Consider the following 20,035-nt stretch of genomic DNA (forward strand, 5'->3'; position numbering starts at 1 on the left):
ACACTTATCCTAGAGATATATTGTTTTATTCTGCCACGACACCCTTGCTGTAAAGTCTGCACTTTACTGTGACCACTACGTAGTTGCGCTTTTCATTAATTAGCTGCTTGTGCCCATCTCATAATTACCTCCTTAATTAAGCCTCCATAACATAATAGTCATGTGCTTATTCATGTGAAGGGCTTCATCTCATTGCGATAGGAAGTCAGAGGCATGACGTGAAATTCACAGTGCAGATGTGTACAGTGGATAAGTTCCACTGGCATTTGAAATTTATGGTCAAAGACATTGTTGCGACCATTTTAGGAAGTTGGTCAACCATAAATAAGTTGACCTTGATTTTAACAGTGATAAGCATGCTTTCAGTTGCCTGTCATTCTGGGTCACTTCCAGTTGAAAGGATATTATACAGTGTTGTCATTACACAGTGGCATTTTTAATCAGTGATGGGCATGCTTTTAAGTCTGTAGTTGACTGTTGCTCCACAGGATTTATGTAGCAACAGGCACGCTTTCACATTCCTGCTTCATTATATTGCCTCTTGGTTGTTTTAAGAGATGGCACAGTCTAATAGTGAAGCATTAGAGATATCAAATACTGTGTAAGATTGTAACAAAGTTAATATAAAACAAATGTATCTAATCTGAACTGAATAGGCAATGAGCTACAATTTAGGATACCACAAGTATGGCAAAACATAGTTGTGATATAATATATTTGTAGATTATCAGATTTGGTGAATTTAAAGCTTAAACAGTGTAGAAATGCAAACTGCTAACCTACTGATGCTGTTTCTTCCAGAACCAGGTGTGCCCCTTTTAAAGGTTTAGAAAATTTTACATTTATTTAGTGGCCATTGATGGGTTACATTTTTCAGCCACTAGGAAAAAGTAAATTTTGTATAATTGTCTTGGGTCGGAAAGCCAAAGGATTTTTGACCGTCCACCTCAATTATATCCTCCATCGTCAACTCAATGGGATGTGTTCACTGAAGCAGTGAAAAGACTTGAGAATCATTTTAAAGATGAGCACAGTGTCATAGTAGAAAGACATATATTTTCACAAGTAAACAGCTTCAACATGAATCTATTGATAGTTTTTTTGTCAGAGTTAAGAATTCTAGCATCCACTTCTATGTAAATTTGAAGGTCCGTTAGATCAATATTTAAGGGATCAGATAGTTGTGAATTGTTTTGATACCAAAGTACAAGAACAAATCTTGTGTTGCAGGAATTCCACCTTAAATGACACATTAGAGACAGCTAGAGGGATTGAACATTCTGTTATGGCGACTAAGCAGTTAAGTAAAACAAAGGGTGGTCAAATAGAAAATGTAAGTGCACTTGCATGCAAAGATTAAATTTTTTTAAATGACCCACATGAGCAAACACAAATTAATAGAGCTACAATTTGTTAAAGATGCAGTTTCAATTCACATGTGGCAAATGCTGGTAGCTATCTGTCTTTAGGTAATGCATCAAATGTAAAAGAGCAGGATACGTTGCATGTGTATGTAGGTACACGCAAAAGGTGATGCTAGTTGAATTGCAACATCCGCCAAATCAAGACCACATTATGCAGGGGGATGTTAATGATTTGTATTTTGGTAAGAAATGTGTTCTGTCAGTTGAAGTGTTATCATCCTCTTATATGTCACACAGTAATATGTTACACTCCACAAAAGATCCTATTTCTGAAGTGATATTTGGAGGTAATGTTATGAAAATCACAGTAGATTCAGGGTCCCCATCACAATTATTTCAGATGAGATTTATTACTCTAAATGGAAGAGGTTTGCATTATCTTTACTGGACATTAACACTATTGCATTTGGGGGTCAGGAGATAGACATGATGAGTTATTTCAAAGAATGCATTCAATATCAACACAAGACCATAAATACAAAAGTTTAAGTAGTGATTAGAAGATATAAAATATTAGGATGGAGAAATCAGGGAAGATTTGCAATTGTACTTAGGTCCAGTATTGAAGAACCTATCATATTGGTGGAGAAAATTGAGATAAAAGTGGATTCTTTAGATGAGGTTCTTGAGAAACATAAGGTTGTTTTCCAAGACAAATTAGGGATAGTGAAAGGCTATGATCATAAAATCATTCTCAAACCTAATGCTATTCCCGTGGCTCATAAAGTATGAAATGTTACATTAATCATCAGAGGAAGAATTAGGGAACATCTGAAAAATCCAAGCAATAAAGGAGTAATTGAACCAATATACTTTTCTCAATGGATATCACCTATAGTGGTGTCACTTAAGAAAAATTGAGATCTCAGACGGTGCATTGACTTAAGAACCCTAAATAAAAACATTCAAGTGACTTGTTTTCCATTACTGAAACTTCAGGACATGTTGGCACAGTTAGGAGGTATGAAGGTTTTTACCACTATTGATTTTAAGGCAGCCTACCACCAAGTTGAACTTAGCAAAGGATCTTCTTCCCTGATGGCATTTGTCACATCTTTTGGTGCATTTCGTTTTCTACTCATGCCACTTTAACTGCCGTTGGCAGCAACTCTTTTTCAGAAATTTATATACCAATTGGAAAGTAGAAGGATGTATTGTCTGATCAGGATGATATATTGATATATACTGATTCTGTTCAAGCACATATACAGAAACTGGATAGGGTTTTAAGCATTCTTAAAGAACATTCAAATACTGTAAAAAGGGAAAAATGTAAGTTCCTGACTGAAACTGTGGAATATCTGGGACATAGGATATCAACATCAGGTATATCACAAAAAGAAGATCTTTTAATAGGAATTGAGAAGTGTCTGGCACCTACTGACAAAGACAAGCTAAGATCGTTCCTTGATCTATGTGAGTATTATTCACGGTTTGTGCAGAATTTTACATTGCAGACTGAACCTCTATGGAAGTTGCTGAGAAGAGGTGTGAGATTTCCATGGGAGGACGACGAGCAAGCCTTCAAGATGTTTAAATCACTGATTGTCAATGCCCCAGCGTTGCAACCTTTACTGGATGATGTTACATCAATAGTAGCTTTTGATGCTAGTAGCATGGGTATAGGTACGCTATTCAGCCAAATGTTGGAGGGTAAAGAGAACAAAATGGAATTTGCATCTAGGCATTTATCTGAAACAGAAAAATATTATAGCACAACTGAGAGAGAGGCATTGGCCTGTGTGTGGGGTGCTCAACACTTTGCAACATATTTTTGGGGCAGAGAGTTTGTTCTGGTCACGGATCATAAGCCATTGGTTTATCTGTGGAATGAAAAGACATTTAATAAGACCAGTCCTACATTAACTAGGTTGTTGTCTAAACTATATGACTTTAACATTGAAAGGAGACGTAGTGGGAGAAAAGTACTGTAGGGTGGATTTATTTCCAGGTATCCTCTATCTAGGGATGAAGAAGAATTGGGATGTCTAGAATAGGAAGTTGCTGTTGGAACACTTGACGAGGTGACTGAAGTAGATGAAGGCATATCACAACAATGCTGAGGGGAGTTGGAGAGCAAGGATAGATGTCAGAAAATTCTTGAGAGATGCATTTACAATGGTTGGCCTACAGGGGGGTCATTGACTGATGAATTAGGGATATATTTCAAAGTAAAGGAGGAGTTGAGTGTGGAAGATGGTTTGGTAATGAGATGAGAGAACTCAATTCCACCTAACGAATTGAGAGATAGATTGATAAAACTAGCTCACAAAGGTCATGTTGGTATTACTAGAATGACGAAACATTTGAGGTTGTACTACTGGTGGCCAGGAAAGTAAAATTAAATTGAGATGATGGTGAACAGTTGTATTGAATGAGGGCAAGCTGATAAAACACTTTTTTCTCGTAATGTCCTGTTGTGTCTGGTACAGTTTCCAGAGTGGCCATAGGAGAAAGTAGCAATTAATATTATGGAACCTGTTGGGGGCTTGTGTGATGGTAAGTGATACATGTTGGTTGCTGTGGATTATTATTCCAAATGGATATCATATAGGTTTTTGAGGGAGCCTAAAAAGGAAAATGTGATTACATTTTTGAAGGAACTCATTTGTTGCGAAGGTATCCCAGCATTTTTGGTCACAGATAATGGAGTGCAATTTGTGTCCCATCGTATGATTGAGTTTTTGAAAAGTATGAATGTTAGTCACTTGACCACAGCTTTGTATAGTCCACAAGGTAACGGATTAATAGAAAAAGTGAATAGAATGCTCAAGGAGACTAGTCAACTGGCCCACACTACTGGGAAGCCTGTTCAAGATGTTGTGGCGGAGAGAGTTTGGTGCTATCATAACACACCACATTCCCCAGCTGGAGTCTCTCAGTTTGTTATGTCAAGAGGATGACATTCATGCAATGAGTTGTCTCCTACGTGGGTGGTGAAAGAGACAAAGGTGAAGGATAAAATTCTTGATGTTAGCCAAATAAGAGCAAATGTGGAAAAATCATAAATTGGGAGCAAAGTGAGGTATGATTTTTTTTAAAATGTGAAAGATGTCCAATTTCATGTTGGAGAGAGAGTTAAAGTGAGAAGACCTCAAAGGAAAAGTAGTGAGGGGTCAAGATTTTCTCCGGAAACCAAGGTCATATGTGTTTCCAGACATGCTGTCAAGGTGGAGAATGGTAAATGGTGGAACAAGAGGGATGCTGTTACATTCCCCGGTGGGGATGGAGTTTGCTGGAAAAATCAGAGTAGGATGAGTATCTCAGGGTGAGATTATGGAAATAGTAGATTTCAGAGTAACATGAATGTTGCTTGTGGTGATCAGATAAAGCAGAGGGTAAATGGGAGGAGTGATGTACAAAACGTGGAAAAAGGATAGAGTGTACAAAATGTGGGACAATGAGAGAGTACAAGGGTGCAAGTACATGAGAGTGCTAGGAAGCAAGTACATGAGGAGCAAGATAAAAGAACCAATCTAGCAGTCAGGGATGTCGATACAGAAGGAAACAATAGCAATGCTACTGATGCTGTTGATAGAGACATGCCTAGCGATTTAAAGGATAGGCTCAGAAAGAATATTAACAAACCTAAATATTTGGATATTTAAGAAATGTTCTAAAAGATAGTGGGGATCTATTTAGTTGCATTTTTTTTATTTTTGTTAGGTTGTGAGGGGGAAGATGTGTTATGTACTGTAGTGCCCTTTTAGTTAGTATAAGGCACTGTAGTCTATGCCATGTTTCAATTGATAGTGTTGTATAGGAATGTTATGTATAGAATGTTTCTCTTTGTATTATGCTGGTGAGCCAATAGGGTTCTAGGTAGTGTCAGTTACAGACTGTCGGGCCTGGAGCGGGTGCTCGGACATTGGTGCTGACTGGTTAAGAATAAATCCACCTATACCTTCATATTACTGTCTCTTCATGTCATTATGAACACAACAAGTACATTTTATTTAAGAATTAATGTCAAGTTACAAGAAAAGCGTTGTGAAATTAAGCCACCTCCTGGACCTATATAGTTTGAGGCACTTAGTACTTGGGAGAAAATGGCTCAAAATAAAGAAAGAGAGAAGTACCAGAATGAACAAAAAGGGCAATGAGAAATTATGTAGATGCAATCTGGGATTATTTTAGAAATGCCGCTTTCAGAACATGGACATTTCTCTGAATTTACTGCCTTTTGTGCCCTACAGCCTTTCTCCAATCCACGTCTGAGGTGGGCTTTTTTACACCTCCCCCTGTGCATAATACCCAGACAGCCAATAACTCTGCCCACTCAGAAACATCTTCATTCATCTGCATACTGATTGGGTCTTCCTGGGCAGGAAGAGTGGAGGGCTTCTCGCTCATACTTCAAAGACCAGTGGTCTGACCCCACACAAATGGCTTGTAACCCCCACAAGCATCCTGGCAGACAGGGTTGGGTTGAAAGGGGACCTTGTGCACTTCAAAACCACTCTTTGAAGTTTTTCCCACTTCAAAGGCATTTTTCGGTATCTATACTGGGTTTGTGACCCTCCAAAATCAGACACTTCTGGACCTGCAACTGGACTCTGTCAGGAAGCTTTGCTAGGCTGCCCAAAAGACTCATCTGGACTGCTTTTCTGAAGGACTGTTTTCCTGTTTCTTGCCCTCCTGCCTGCTGTTCCTGATTCTACTGGAAGGACTCTTCCTTCCTTCTAAAGTGCTCTCCAAGGGCTTTGTTTGAGCTTGCCTCCTGTTTCTGAAGTCTCAAGGCCAGCAGAGACTTCACCTCTTCAAGGAAATCCTGAGTGTCGGAAAATCGATGCAACGTCTGCCAAATTCGACATAGCACCTTTCTTGTGACTGGAAAATTGCAGTACTACCTGCCTCATCTACACAGGGTGTCCGAATTTTCTGATGCATCACCCCTGGGTTTCAACATCATCCCCGAATCGCAGTGAGGACTAAGGCTGTTCAACAGAAAATCAACACATTTCCTCGCAGCGTGGAAGGAATCAATGCATCACCTGCCTGTGTGTAAAGAACTGACGCATCATTTCTGCCATGCCAGAAAAATTGACCCATCACTTTGTTTTTCAACACTCCTCTTCCTCTGCGTCCCTCTGTGTCATTATATTTGTCGCACATCAGGTACTTTGTGCTAAAGCCACCACATACACAGATTGTGAGTTATGCCTATTTGAATCTCCCTAAAAGTGTTAACTCCACTTGTGTACATTGGATCTTGATTGTTTTGATCTTATTTGCTTCAGATAAGGATTATCAATTTTTTCTCAACTGGTGTGGTGTATTTTTGTGATGTAAAAAAAGATATGGATAGTGCACCACTGCGCAAAGTCAGTAAAGTCCAGTAACACAATGTTGTCTTTTAAACATCTTCATTTTTTATTATTGCTTTTTCTTGAACAAACGAGCAATCAGCCAACGCGTTTCGTCCTACACAAGTACTTCCTTTGCCAACCGGGGCGGACATGGTTGATCCCTTACTTTATGGGTAATAATAGGTTGGACATTTAATTCCAATAATATGGAAAGACAATCAATTTAAAGACCATGCAAATATAAACCCTGAAGAAGTCCTTTTGTGTAGGACAAAACGCGTTGGCTGATTAATAGCAATAATAAAAAATGAATATGTTTAAAAGACAACGTTGTGTTACTGGTCTTTACTGACTTTGCACAGTGGTGCACTATCCATATCTTTTTGTATGTAATCCTTTCAGGATTTCCCCCTTGGTGGCAGGTGCCGTGATTTGTGCACAGGTATAGCCATAGATATTGGGCGACAATATAGTTCACAGAGTTTTAATATTTATGTTAGTCTAAGACAGGTGCATTCTTGAGGTTTGACCCGCAACCAATTCAGTAGCAGTTTATTTTTGTGATGTTTTCAAAGTGTGACTGTATGAGTTATTGCACAAATACTTTACAAATTGCCTTCTAAGTTAAGTCTGCCTGCTCTGTGCCAAGCTACTAGAGAGTGAGCACAGGATAATTTAGTTTGTGTTGTACCTTTCCATGACTAGGATTGTGTTCCCTGCTTGGAGACAGTGAATCTAGAAGTATGGGATTTTACTGGAAAGGAAACCAGATTCATTAAAGAAGTGTAACCAGTCAAAATAAATATTAAACCAAATGCAATTTTTCCAAAAACCCCACCTCATCAAATGACTACTGAAGTGATAGCAAGAACACCAATAATTGAAGACATGATAAAGAAAGGGATTTTAAAAGAGATAATTGGGAGTCCATGCAGCTCACCAATTAGGTGAATATAAAAACCAAATGGAAAATATGTAATGGTGCAGGATTTGAGAAAAGTGAATGTTATTGTAATCCCATGTTGTCCGGTTGTACCGAATATAGCTAACATACTTTATCAATTTCCATGTACAGCTGAATGGTTTACAGTAATTGATCTTTGCAAAGCCTTCTTCTTGATTATATTACATGAAGATAGCCAGTATCTCTTTTCCTTGGTGTTCTGAGATAAAATTTTAGCATGGTGTCATGTTTCACAAGGCTATACCAATAGTCTGCCAATTTTCAACCAGATCTTTAAAATAAATTTGGAATCATTGATAATGCCCCGTAATTCAGTCTTGGTGCCGTACATTGATGATTTACATGTAGCAATAGGTGCGAAAGAATCTTGCAAAAATGGCACCTTTGCACTTTTGAATCATTTGGAAAAGAATGGACACAAAGGTGGTCATTATGACATTGGCAATAAATGGCGCATACCGCCGTGGTGACAGCCACCAACATACCGTCACGTAGGCGAACATCCGTTCGCCATATTATGACACACACACACACAAAACTGACAGAATACTGCCACAAACACAAATCCACCAGACCAAAGGTCAGTGGTAAAGTGTTGGTATGAACACCCATACCGTTACGCCAACAAAACAACGCCCATCACATTATGACCCACGAATCACTGCGGCGGACATTCCACAGAGATAAACCATTGGCGGTACACACGGGCGCAGTCAGAATTGCCACCCAAATACAAAACAACACAACGTAGGCCAAAACTAAAATCACACACCTGACACTCATACCCACACCATACCCACACACCCATAGCACTATAAAATATAAAACACACACCTACATCACAAACAACCCTTTGCCAACACGAAAAGACTGCAATAGCTAGCCACGCAAATCACAGAGGCAACTACACACACACAGTAACCACCCATGCATCTGTCATGCACTCCACATCCCACACCCCACCACATTACCCAACACCCTCTGCACAACACTCACCACACAACACCCATGTCCCCACTAAGGCACCCCTGTTTCACTGATCAGGAGTTGTGGGTCATGGTGGAGGAAACAGTCGGGGTAGAGCCACAGGTACAGCAAATATTAATTGCAAGGAAGGTGGAGCTATGGCAGAGAATCATGGACCGGATGAACGCCGTGGGACAGCAACCAAGAACAAGGGACGGCATCAGGAATAGGTGGAATGACCTACGGGGGAAGATACGTTCTGTGGAAGTAAGGCACCAGCTTGCCATCCAGAGGACTGGTGGTGGACCCCAACCTCCTCCCCTACAGCTGACAGCATGGGAGGAGCAAGTCACGGCAATCCTGCATTCTGAGGGACTCACTGGAGTAGATGGAAGACTGGACACTGGTGAGTCAAAATGTACTGCTTAACACCCCCCAAACCTGCATACCATCTCACACCCTCACCCTGACTCCCATCACTCCACCTCATGCCATACAGTGCACCTACACATGTGACCAACCCCAATGCCAAGCCCTGCATGCCATACCAATGCATGTACAGCCCTCCCAGCCCTGCATGTACACCCACCACCAATGCATGCACAGCATGGAGAACTAACAAACACACATTACATCACCATACACAAACAAAGGTGGCAGGGCAACAGCAATGATATAGGGGAAGCTAGGGATGTACAATATGTCACAGACATAAAGCATAATAAATTACTTAAATACCCACAGGTGCCCCAGCCAATCCCAGTGGCGAGGAGGTGCCACAACTACCCAGTCCCCCAAGAGAAGATGCCCCCAGTGAGGACAGTAACTGTGGACTTCTGGATCTGGATGACCTACCTGGCCCATCAGGGACCACTGGTCAGTCGGCCACCCCAGCCCACTCCCAATCCACCACAGAACCTCCCCCTCGGTATCTAACAACACAGCACCCACCCAACCTCCCACACCTCTGTCCTCAGGACAAGTCAATTGTTAATCAGCAGTGTGCCCACCTGTACAGGGACCCCAGTTCACACCTCACAACCAAGACAATCTAATCAGTGTCCTGGGGTCAGTGGCAGTAGGCACACTGTTCTGGGAACACAGACACAGGGGGACAGGGACAATCGGAGGACAGCTGTGTGCCAGAGGGAGAACAGGCCCAGGGAACCGACTCTCGAGGAGGCACTCACTAATGTCCTGGGAGCTTACCAACAATCCCAGGACAAGATGGGCCAGATTCTGAACAACATGCAGGAGAACCAGTGGCTGCAGGAGGTACACCATCAGAAGATAGGAAAGATTTGCAGGCCCTCAACACCACCATGGTCTCCATAGCAGGGGTGCTGGCTGATATGGCCAACATCATGAGGGAATACACAGAACACCATCTGGCCCCTTCCACTTGCCAGTCAACTGAACAGCCCACCACATCTGAAGCAGCTAGTGGACAGGAGGCCCTGCCACAGGACCCACAGGCCACCAGCACCCCTCCCCCTGCAGAATGTGAACCACCCGCAAACGGTCCCTGTGACCCAGACAGATGCCAGAGACACTTTCCAAGACCAAGACCACCACCAGGAAATGAGACCCTCCTGAATGCCCCCTTGTGTTCCACTCTGTCACCTAGTCCACTTTAAACTGCCATTGCTCTCCTTCCTATGGTCCCTTGGACACTGGACCTGTGCTACAAACAGACTGGACCAATACCCTGGACTTTCCTCTACCATCACCCCATTTCATTGCACTATTTCTTCTATATATTTCACCACAATAAACACCCTTGAACACATCCCTCAGTGATAGTGCTTTATATGATAAAAAATTTGCAAGTATGTTCACAGTTGCATCTTGTGCAATTGGCCTGAACTTTGTGATAGCATACAAATAATGACCTGTGGCTGTCTGTAGTCATCACATCAGTACACAGTTGGAATAACACCAAGATCTGCAACTTGAGAAGGCATATGTGACAGTCAGTTGAGATGCAAAGGAAGTGACTGTCATCCTGCTACAGCCACACTGAAAACATATATAATTAGAGGAATGCTCAGATCCTCTGTCTCACCTGTGTGTCATTGGAAGTACTGCCGTATTACTGATGTTCTGTTGTCCACATCCTCATCCTCTGCCTCCTCATCCTCACTGTCCTCAGGGTCCACTACTGCCACAGGGGCATTTCCAATCTCCTCCTCTTGCAGATAAGGCACATGTCATTTGAGGGCCAGGTTGTGCAACATGCAGCATACTACAACTATCTGGCAGACCTTCTGAGCGAAGTAGAACAGGGATCCACCTGTCAGATGGAGGCATCTGAACCTGGTCTTCAGGAGGCCTAAGGTACGTTCTATGATTCGCCTGGTTTGCCCATGTGCACCATTATATTGATTCTCAGCCCCTGTCATGGCATTCCTCACAGGGGTCAGGAGCCACAACAGGTTTGGGTAGCCAGAGTCACCTGCAAGAATTGAGGGACAAACATCAGCCTTACACAATGGTATTGGGGATTACGCCAGAAGGCATACACTGACATATCTTGGGTCGGGACTCAGGCTCACCTATTAGCCACTCCCTGCGCCTCTGTAACTGTGCCATCACATTTGGGATGCTGCTATTCCTCAGGACGAAGGACTCATACAGGGACCCAGGATACTTGGCAGTGACGTGGGAGATGTACTGGTCAGCCAGGCACGCCCTTTGCGCATTGAATGAGTGTAAACTCTTCCAGTTCCTGAACACCTGTTCATTGTGCTGGGGGGGGGGGACAAATACAATACGTGTTCCATCAATCGCCCCAACAATATTGGGAATATGTCCCATTGCATAGAATCCAGTCTTCACAGTGGCCAAATCTTCAAATTAGGGGAAGGCTATGTAGCTGCACATGTGTTTGAGCAAGGCAGACAAAATCCTTGCCAGGACAATTGAAAACATTGGCTGTGACATTCCTGCTGCCAAGCCCTCTCTCACTTGGAAAGAACCAGTTGCCAGGAAATGGAGCACTGATAGAACTTGCACAAGAGGTGGGATCCCAGTGGGATGATGGATAGCTGATAGCAAACCAGGCTCCAATTAAGTACACAGCTCTGTGATTGTGGCCCTGTCCAGTCTATAGGTCAGTATTATATGCCTTTCCTGCAGTGTAGCCAAGTCAACAAGGGGTCTGTACACAGGGGCGTGCCTCCTCCTACTGTTCCTCCACGGTGGTAACCCTCTAAGGGACACAAGAGAGTGAAGGGTGTCACAAACTGAACAATAGAACCACCACACCAGTGCTAATGGGCATGTATGTAATCGGACTATGTGAATGTAATGTATGTAAAATTCACAGCAATGACGCAGTTTCAAATTTCTTATTGTTGTCCACCACCATGAAACGGCGACTGCCTGTCCTGTATGTGTGGAGAGGAGGAAGTGATGTAATTCCGCCGGAGTTGGGCGTCATGGCAGAAGGGGGTCTTGCACCGCTGTGCTATTCCTCATTGGCTAACATGGGGCTCTACGGAGTACAGCATCCAATGAGGATCGCCGACACGGTGATGGTGTACACCACCACTGACGTGACCGCCATTTTCTATCTATAACCTCACTTGATTCCTGACTTTCCACAGGACAACACCTACCCTGCATGTGCTGTTGTGAACTGTGTCTGGATCCTGCCATGACCCATGTGACCGGGGAAAGGGCCCCTGCATTCACTTTGGAAGAGTTAGAGCACCTGGTGGATGGTGTCCTACCCCTGTATGGACAGCTGAATGGGCCTCCAGACCAACAGGTGAGTACACCATGGGGACGATGTGGTACACAAGGTGTGGGGTATGTCTGGTGGCAGTGTACATGCAGGGCTCCGGGTGATGTGTGTGCCAATGGAGATGTAAATGTAAATTGAGGGCCATATTTGTGACAGGCCGGATTGTCTGGTTAACGGTGTCCTCCTGTCTGTTTTACCTGCAGAGGCCCAGCTGGGGATGACCTCCAAATGAGGGCGGGATGCCCGTCGGAACCTGATCCCCCTGATGGCCTGCATACTGGCGGTGGCCTACCCAGAACTGGATGGGTGCTTGAGGCAGCCACAAGGGGGTGAGCACACTGAGCGTGACAACCATTGTTTATGGCTGGCATGGGATCCAGGTGGTGGGTTTCAGTAAGTGGGTGCCCCTTAATGCTAGCCCAGGCATTGCTGCTTGGTCCAGCACAAGGTAAATGGGTGAATAGCAACATCCTGTATTCCAGATAGGTGGCAATCCAGGTCAGACAGGCCTTAGTGGATCCCAGGAGTGGTGCAGTTGGTGGTGGTTGGCTCTCATCTTGCAGTGGTACGCAGCCAACAGAATGCCAGTGTGATGCATAGTGCCCAATCTTGGTCCCTATGTGTCATGGTAATGTGTATGCCATCTGTGGTCTTGGCTCTGTAATTGACCCAGTGCTCCCTTTCTCTCTCCTCCCCTATTTTCTACTGTCATCCTGTCCATGTGTGGATTAGCATCATCTGGTTTAGGAGCAGGGGCACTGACAACTGAGGGAGCTGCATCTCACAGGACCCAGGAGGCAGAGTCCACCGATGCTGAGGGGACCAGTGGGACAGAGGGCGAGGGGAGTACGACGGCAGAGACAGGAGGTGACAACAATGACTCTGATACCTCTTGTGACTGAAGCTCCCTGGTGGTAGGGGACACCTCTGGAACCACCCCTGCTACAGGTACAGTCGCCACCCCCGTGCCAGCACCGCACTTCCAGTAGCCCCCCACGGAGTTGCCCGTACCCACTCACCCAGAAGGGTTGGCATCTCCTTTGTCCCAGGCACCTCAGGCCCTGCCCCAATGAGCAGGCTATTGACCTCATAACAGCCATCTCTGTAGGGCAGTCAACCATAGTGAATGCCATCCAGGGGCTGGCATCACAGATGCAGCAATGCAATGCGTTCCTGGAGGGCATCCACGGTGGGTTGGTGGCCCTACAGAGATCGTTTCAGGCTCTGGCCTCCTCTAAGATGGCAGCCAGTGTCCCTGTTTCTACAGTCCCCCTTCCAACTACCACTTCCCAGTCCCAGTCTCCTCATCCCCAACCCATCCCATGCACACATACAGACAAGCAAGCACACAAAACATCAGACAAGAGTAGCACAGTCAATCACAGGCAGCACACTTCAGGTCACAAGCACTCACACAAACAACAGACAGCTGCACACAAAACCACATCCACTGCCTCCACTGTCTCCCCCTCCTCCTCCCCCTCCTTCTCCCTCACAGTCACATCTGCACTCACACCTGCATACACTGCATCAACAGCCACCACCACCATCACCATATCATGCAGCACACACACCTCACCTGTAGACGCCTCCACAACATCCATCCACGTGTCCCCTTTGTCCTCTCCTACCCTGTCTGGCCCCATCCTAAGAGACACAAATGCATGCACTCAGACTCCCAACAGCCATCCACCTCACACACGCACACTGACCATGCACCTGCCCCCAAGTCCTCCCACATCCCACGCCAACGTACCTAAGAAACTTTTCCTTGCCCAACTTGACCTCTTCCCTCCCCCTCTACCCCCCGTCCTGTCCGTAAGAGCAGGGTCCCAACGACCCAGCCCAGCACTTCAACCAAACAGTCTGCCACTGTCCCATCACATCCTCAGCTGCCGGTACAAAGGGGCCCCAGAGTATGACGGTTGACACTCCTACTGTGAGCACACCTCTGTCTCAGAAAGGGAGGACTAGGGTGGTGAAAAACAAGAGACAGGAGAAGGGGACAGTGGAGGCACCTCCTAGACCTGGGGGCAACAAAGGGATGGTTCCCACTCCACCACCCAAGAAAGGGAAGATACCCACTCCACCTCCCAACAAAGTGATGGTTCCCACTCTACCAGCAAAGAGAGGCAGGAGGCGCCCTCTACCAGCAGTGGGCAAGGAGCCCTCACCAGCCATAACAGATGAGCCATTAATAAATCCTGATTACATTCTATTTGTGGGCAGATTATGTTTGAGAATAAATGAAGGGTATTTGAGAGCAGTATATGCAATCTGTACAATCCAAGAGATAATAGAAGCTTTATTGCTTCATGGAATTTCTTCAATACAAGTTGTAGAATTGCCAATAGTCAGTAAAGCTTTGGTGTGGTCCATGATTTTGGGCAGTTATGGTCACAGAGAGGTTTTATGACCTCATCTGGTTCATCAATCAGGAAAAGTGAATATATGCGGAGACTAATGGATGCTCTGCAACTCCCAACTGACATTGCTGTCGTAAAGTGTGCAGCACACACAGAAGTGACAATAGTTATGTCACAGTCAGCAACAGGTATGCAGATGAAGTGGCATGCTATTGTGCGATGGTGGCTTGTACGTTTAATGGAACATTCACAAATGGGTCTCAAGATGTGTAAGGAAATGCCTCCTTGGCATGGTTACCCCCTGACTGTTTGCCTTTGCTGATGCTAAGATATGATTTGAAAGTGTGCTGGGACCCTGCTAACCAGGCCCCAGCACCAGTGTTCTTTCCCTAAACTGTACCTTTGTCTCCACAATTGGCACAACCCTGGCATTCAGGTAAGTCCCTTGTAACTGGTACCCTTGGTACCAAGGGTCCTGATGCCAGGGAAGGTCTTTAAGGGCTGCATCATGTCTTATGCCACCCTGGGGACCCCTCACTCAGCACATGCACACTGCTTCACAGCTTGTATATGCTGGTGGGGAGAAAATGACAAAGTCGACATGACACTCCCCTCAGAGTGCCATGCCAGCCTCACACTGCCTGTGGCATAGGTAAGTCACCCCTCTAGCAGGCCTTACAGCCCTAAGGCAGGGTGCACTATACCACAGGTGAGGGCATATGTGCATGAGCACTATGCCCCTACAGTGTCTAAGCAAAACCTTAGACATTGTAAGTGCAGTGTAGCCATAAGAGTATATGGTCTGGGAGTCTGTCAAACACGAACTCCACAGCACCATAAGGGCTACACTGAAAACTGGGAAGTTTGGTATCAAACTTCTCAGCACAATAAAGGCACACTGATGCCAGTGTGCAATTTATTGTAAAATACACACAGAGGGCATCTTAGAGATGCCCCCTGAAAACATACCGACTTCCAGTATCGGCTGACTAGTTTTTGCCAGCCTGCCACACACCGGACATGTTGCTGGCCACATGGGGAGACTCCCTTTGTCACTCTGTGGCCAGGAACAAGGCCTGTACTGGGTAGAGGTGCTTCTCACCTCCCCCTGCAGGAACTGTAACACCTGGCAGTGAGCCTCAAACGCTCACCCCCTTTGCTACAACGCCACTGTGCATCCCAGCTAGTGGAGATGCCCGCCCCTCCAGCCACTGCCCGCACTTTTGGCGGCAAGGCTGGAGGAGATAATGAGAAAAACAAGGAGGAGTCACCCCCCAGTCAGGACAGCCCCTAAGGTGTCCTGAGCTGAAGTGATTCTTACTTTTAGAAATCCTCCATCTTGTGAATGGAGGATTCCCCCAATAGGATTAGGGATGTGCCCCTTCCCCACAGGGAGGAGGCACAAAGAGGGTGTAGCCACCCTCAAGGACAATAGCCATTGGCTACTGCCCTCCCAGACCTAAACACACCTAAACACACCCCTAAATTCAGTATTTAGGGGCCCCCAGAACCTAGGAAACTAGATTCCTGCAACCTAAAGAAGAAGAAGGACTGCTGACCTGAAGCTGTGCAGTGAAGACGGAGACGACAACTGCTTTGGCCCCAGCCCTACCGGCGTGTCGCCCAACTTCGAAGAAAACTGCAACAGCGACGCATCCAACAGGGACCAGCGACCTATGAAGCCTCAGAGGACTGCCCTGCACCCAAGGACCAAGAAACTCCTGTGAACAGCGGCTCTGTTCAACCATCTGCAACTTTCTTGCAACAAAGAAACAACTTCAAGGACTTCACATTTCCCGCCGGAAGCGTGAGACTTTCTACTCTGCACCCGACGCCCCCGGCTCGACCTGCGGAAAACCAACACTACAGGGAGGACTCCCCGGCGACTGCGAGCCCGTGAGTAGCCAGAGTTGACCCCCCTGTGCCCCCACAGCGACGCCTGCAGAGGAAATCCAGAGGCTCCCCGTGACCGCGACTGCCTGTAACAAGGGACCCGACGCCTGGAACCAACACTGCACCCGCAGCCCCCAGGCCAGAAGGAACCGAACTCTAGTGCAGGAGTGACCCCCAGGCGACCCTCTACCTAGCCCAGGTGGTGGCTACCCCGAGGAGCCCCCCCTGTGCCTGCCTGCATCGTTGAAGAGACCCCCGGGTCTCCCCATTGCTTTCAATACAAAACCCGATGCCTGTTTCCACTCTGCACCCGGCCGCCCCTGTGCCGCTGAGGGTGTACTTTCTGTGCCTGCGTGTGTCCCCCCCGGTGCCCTACAAAACCCCCCTGGTATGCCCTCCGAAGGCACGGGTACTTACCTGCTGGCAGACTGGAACCGGGGCACCCCTGTTCTCCATTGAAGCCTATGGCCCTCATTCTGACCCTGGCGGTCTTTGACCGCCAGGGCGGAGGACCGCGGGAGCACCGCCGACAAGCCGGCGGTGCTTCAATGGGGATTCCGACCGCGGCGGTAAAGCCGCGGTCGGACCGGCACCACTGGCGGGGTCCCGCCAGTGTACCGCGGCCCCATTGAATCCTCCGCGGCGGCGCAGCTTGCTGCACCGCCGCGGGGATTCTGACCCCCCCTACCGCCATCCAGATCCCGGCGGTCGGACCGCCGAGATCCGGATGGCGGTAGGGGGGGGTCGCGGGGCCCCTGGGGGCCCCTGCAGTGCCCATGCCACTGGCATGGGCATTGCAGGGGCCCCCGTAAGAGGGCCCCTACATGTATTTCACAGTGGAATACGCGACGGGTGCAACTGCACCCGTCGCACAGCTTCCACTCCGCCGGCTCGATTCCGAGCCGGCTTCATCGTGGAAGCCTCTTTCCCGCTGGGCTGGCTGGCGGTCTGAACGAGACCGCCCGCCAGCCCAGCGGGAAAGTCAGAATTACCGCCGCGGTCTTTCGACCGCGGAACGGTAACCTGACGGCGGGACTTTGGCGGGCGGCCTCCGCCGCCCGCCAAGGTCAGAATGAGGGCCTATGTGTTTTGGGCACTTCTTTGACCTCTGCACCTGACCGGCCCTGGCCTGCTGGTGTGGTAACTTTGGGGTTGCCTTGAACCCACAACAGTGGGCTACCTTGGACCCAACTTTGAACCCTTTAAGTGTTTTACTTACCTGTGAACTTAGCAATTACTTACCTTCCCCAGGAACTGTTGATTTTTGCACTGTGTCCACTTTTAAAATAGCTTATTGCCATTTTTGTCAAAACTGTACATGCTTTTGTGAGTATTCAAAGTTCCTAGAATACCTGAGTGAAATACCTTTCATTTGAAGTATTACTTGTAAATCTTGAACCTGTGGTTCTTAAAATAAACTAAGAAAATATATTTTTCTATATAAAAACCTATTGGCCTGGAGTAAGTCTTTGAGTGTGTGTTCCTCATTTATTGCCTGTGTGTGTACAACAAATGCTTAACACTACCCTCTGATAAGCCTAGTTCTCGACCACACTACCACAAAATAGAGCATTAGAATTATCTCTTTTTGCCACTATCTTACCTCTAAGGGGAACCCTTGGACTCTGTTCACACTATTTCTCACTTTGAAATAGTATATACAGAGACAACTTCCCACATTGGTGGCAGTGGTGGGATACAAGACTTTGCATTTGCTGGACTACTCAGTCAATACCTGATCACACGACTACATTCCAAAAATTGTCATAAGAAACTGATTTTTGAAATTTGAGCTATTTTTCTAAATTTTTAAAAGTCCTGCCAAGGCCTCGTGTTAGTCCCTGTTAGCATTTCTTTTAGAGTTTAAACGTTTTGTGAAAGTTTGGAATAAGTTCTAGAGATAGATTTAGATTCTTAAAAAGTATCCCAACCTTTAGAGAAATAATGTCCAGTACAGATGAGATGGTGGTGGAGCTCAACCTCACCCCTTACCTGCATCTTAGGATGTCAGAGTTAAGGACTCTCTGTAAAATTAAAAAGATAAAAACTGGATCAAACCCTACCAAAGTACAGCTCCAGGAGCTTTTGGCAGAGTTTGCTAGAGACAATCCCGCTGAAGACAACCTTACAGAGGGGGAAGCTAGTGACCTGGAGGAGAATTTCCCCCCTCCTGTCCTAGTTAGGGAGACCAGGGTTTCTCAAACCCTGACTCCACAAGTGATAGCCAGAGATGCTGCTTCTCCCACAGGAGAGTCCAATAGCTCTGGAAGCATTGAGGGCAGCCTCAATGAAGATGACCTCCTGCTAGCCAGGATGGCCAAAAGATTGGCTTTGGAGAAACAGCTCATAGCCATAGAAAGGGAAAGACAAGAGATAGGCTTAGCTCCCATCAATGGTGGCAGCAACTTAAATAGGGTCAGAGAAACTACTGACATGCTGAAAATCCCAAAAGGAATTGTAACAAAATATGAAGATGGTGATGATATCACTAAGTGGTTCACAGCTTTTGAGAGGGCTTGTGCAACCAGAAAAGTAAACAAATCTCACTGGGGTGCTCTCCTTTCGGAAATGTTCACTGGAAAGTGTAGGGATAGACTCCTCACACTCTCTGGAAAAGATGCAGAATCCTATGACCTCATGAAGGCTACCCTGATTGAGGGCTTTGGATTCTCAACTGAGGAGTACAGGATTAGGTTCAGGGGGGCTCAGAGATCCTCGAGCCAGACCTGGGTTGATTTTGTTGACTTCTCAGTCAAAACACTGGATGGTTAGATTAATGGCAGTGGTGTAAATGATTATGAAGGGCTGTATAATTTGTTTAGGAAGGAACACCTTTTAAGTAATTGTTTCAATGATAAACTGCATCAGCATCTGGTAGACCTAGGTCCAATTTCTCCCCAAGAATTGGGAAAGAAGGCAGACCATTGGGTCAAGACTAGGGTGACCAAGACTTCCACAGGGGGTGACCAAAAGAAAGGGGTCACAAAGACTCCCCAGGGGAAGAGTGTTGAGACATCCAAGGGAAAAAGTAAAGAGTCTTCTACAGAGCCCCAAAACCCTGCTCAGGAGGGAGGGTCCAAAGCCTCTTCACAATCCTCATTTGGGTACAAGGGTAAAAACATAGATCCCAAAAAGGCCTGGTTTCGTAGCTGTAATCAGCAGGGACACCAAACTGGAGACAAGGCCTGTCCCAAGAAAGGTTCCACTTCTACTACTACTCCAGTTAGCACTGGAATAGCCAGTCTCCAGGTGGGATCAGCAGTGTGCCTAGAGCAAATCAGGGTCCACACTGAAGCTACATTAGTCTCTGAGGGTGGGGTGGACCTAGCCACACTAGCTGCCTGGCCTCCTAACATGAAAAAATA

This window comes from Pleurodeles waltl, chromosome 5 (assembly GCF_031143425.1).
Source record: "Pleurodeles waltl isolate 20211129_DDA chromosome 5, aPleWal1.hap1.20221129, whole genome shotgun sequence".
Classification (NCBI taxonomy): Eukaryota; Metazoa; Chordata; class Amphibia; order Caudata; family Salamandridae; genus Pleurodeles; species Pleurodeles waltl.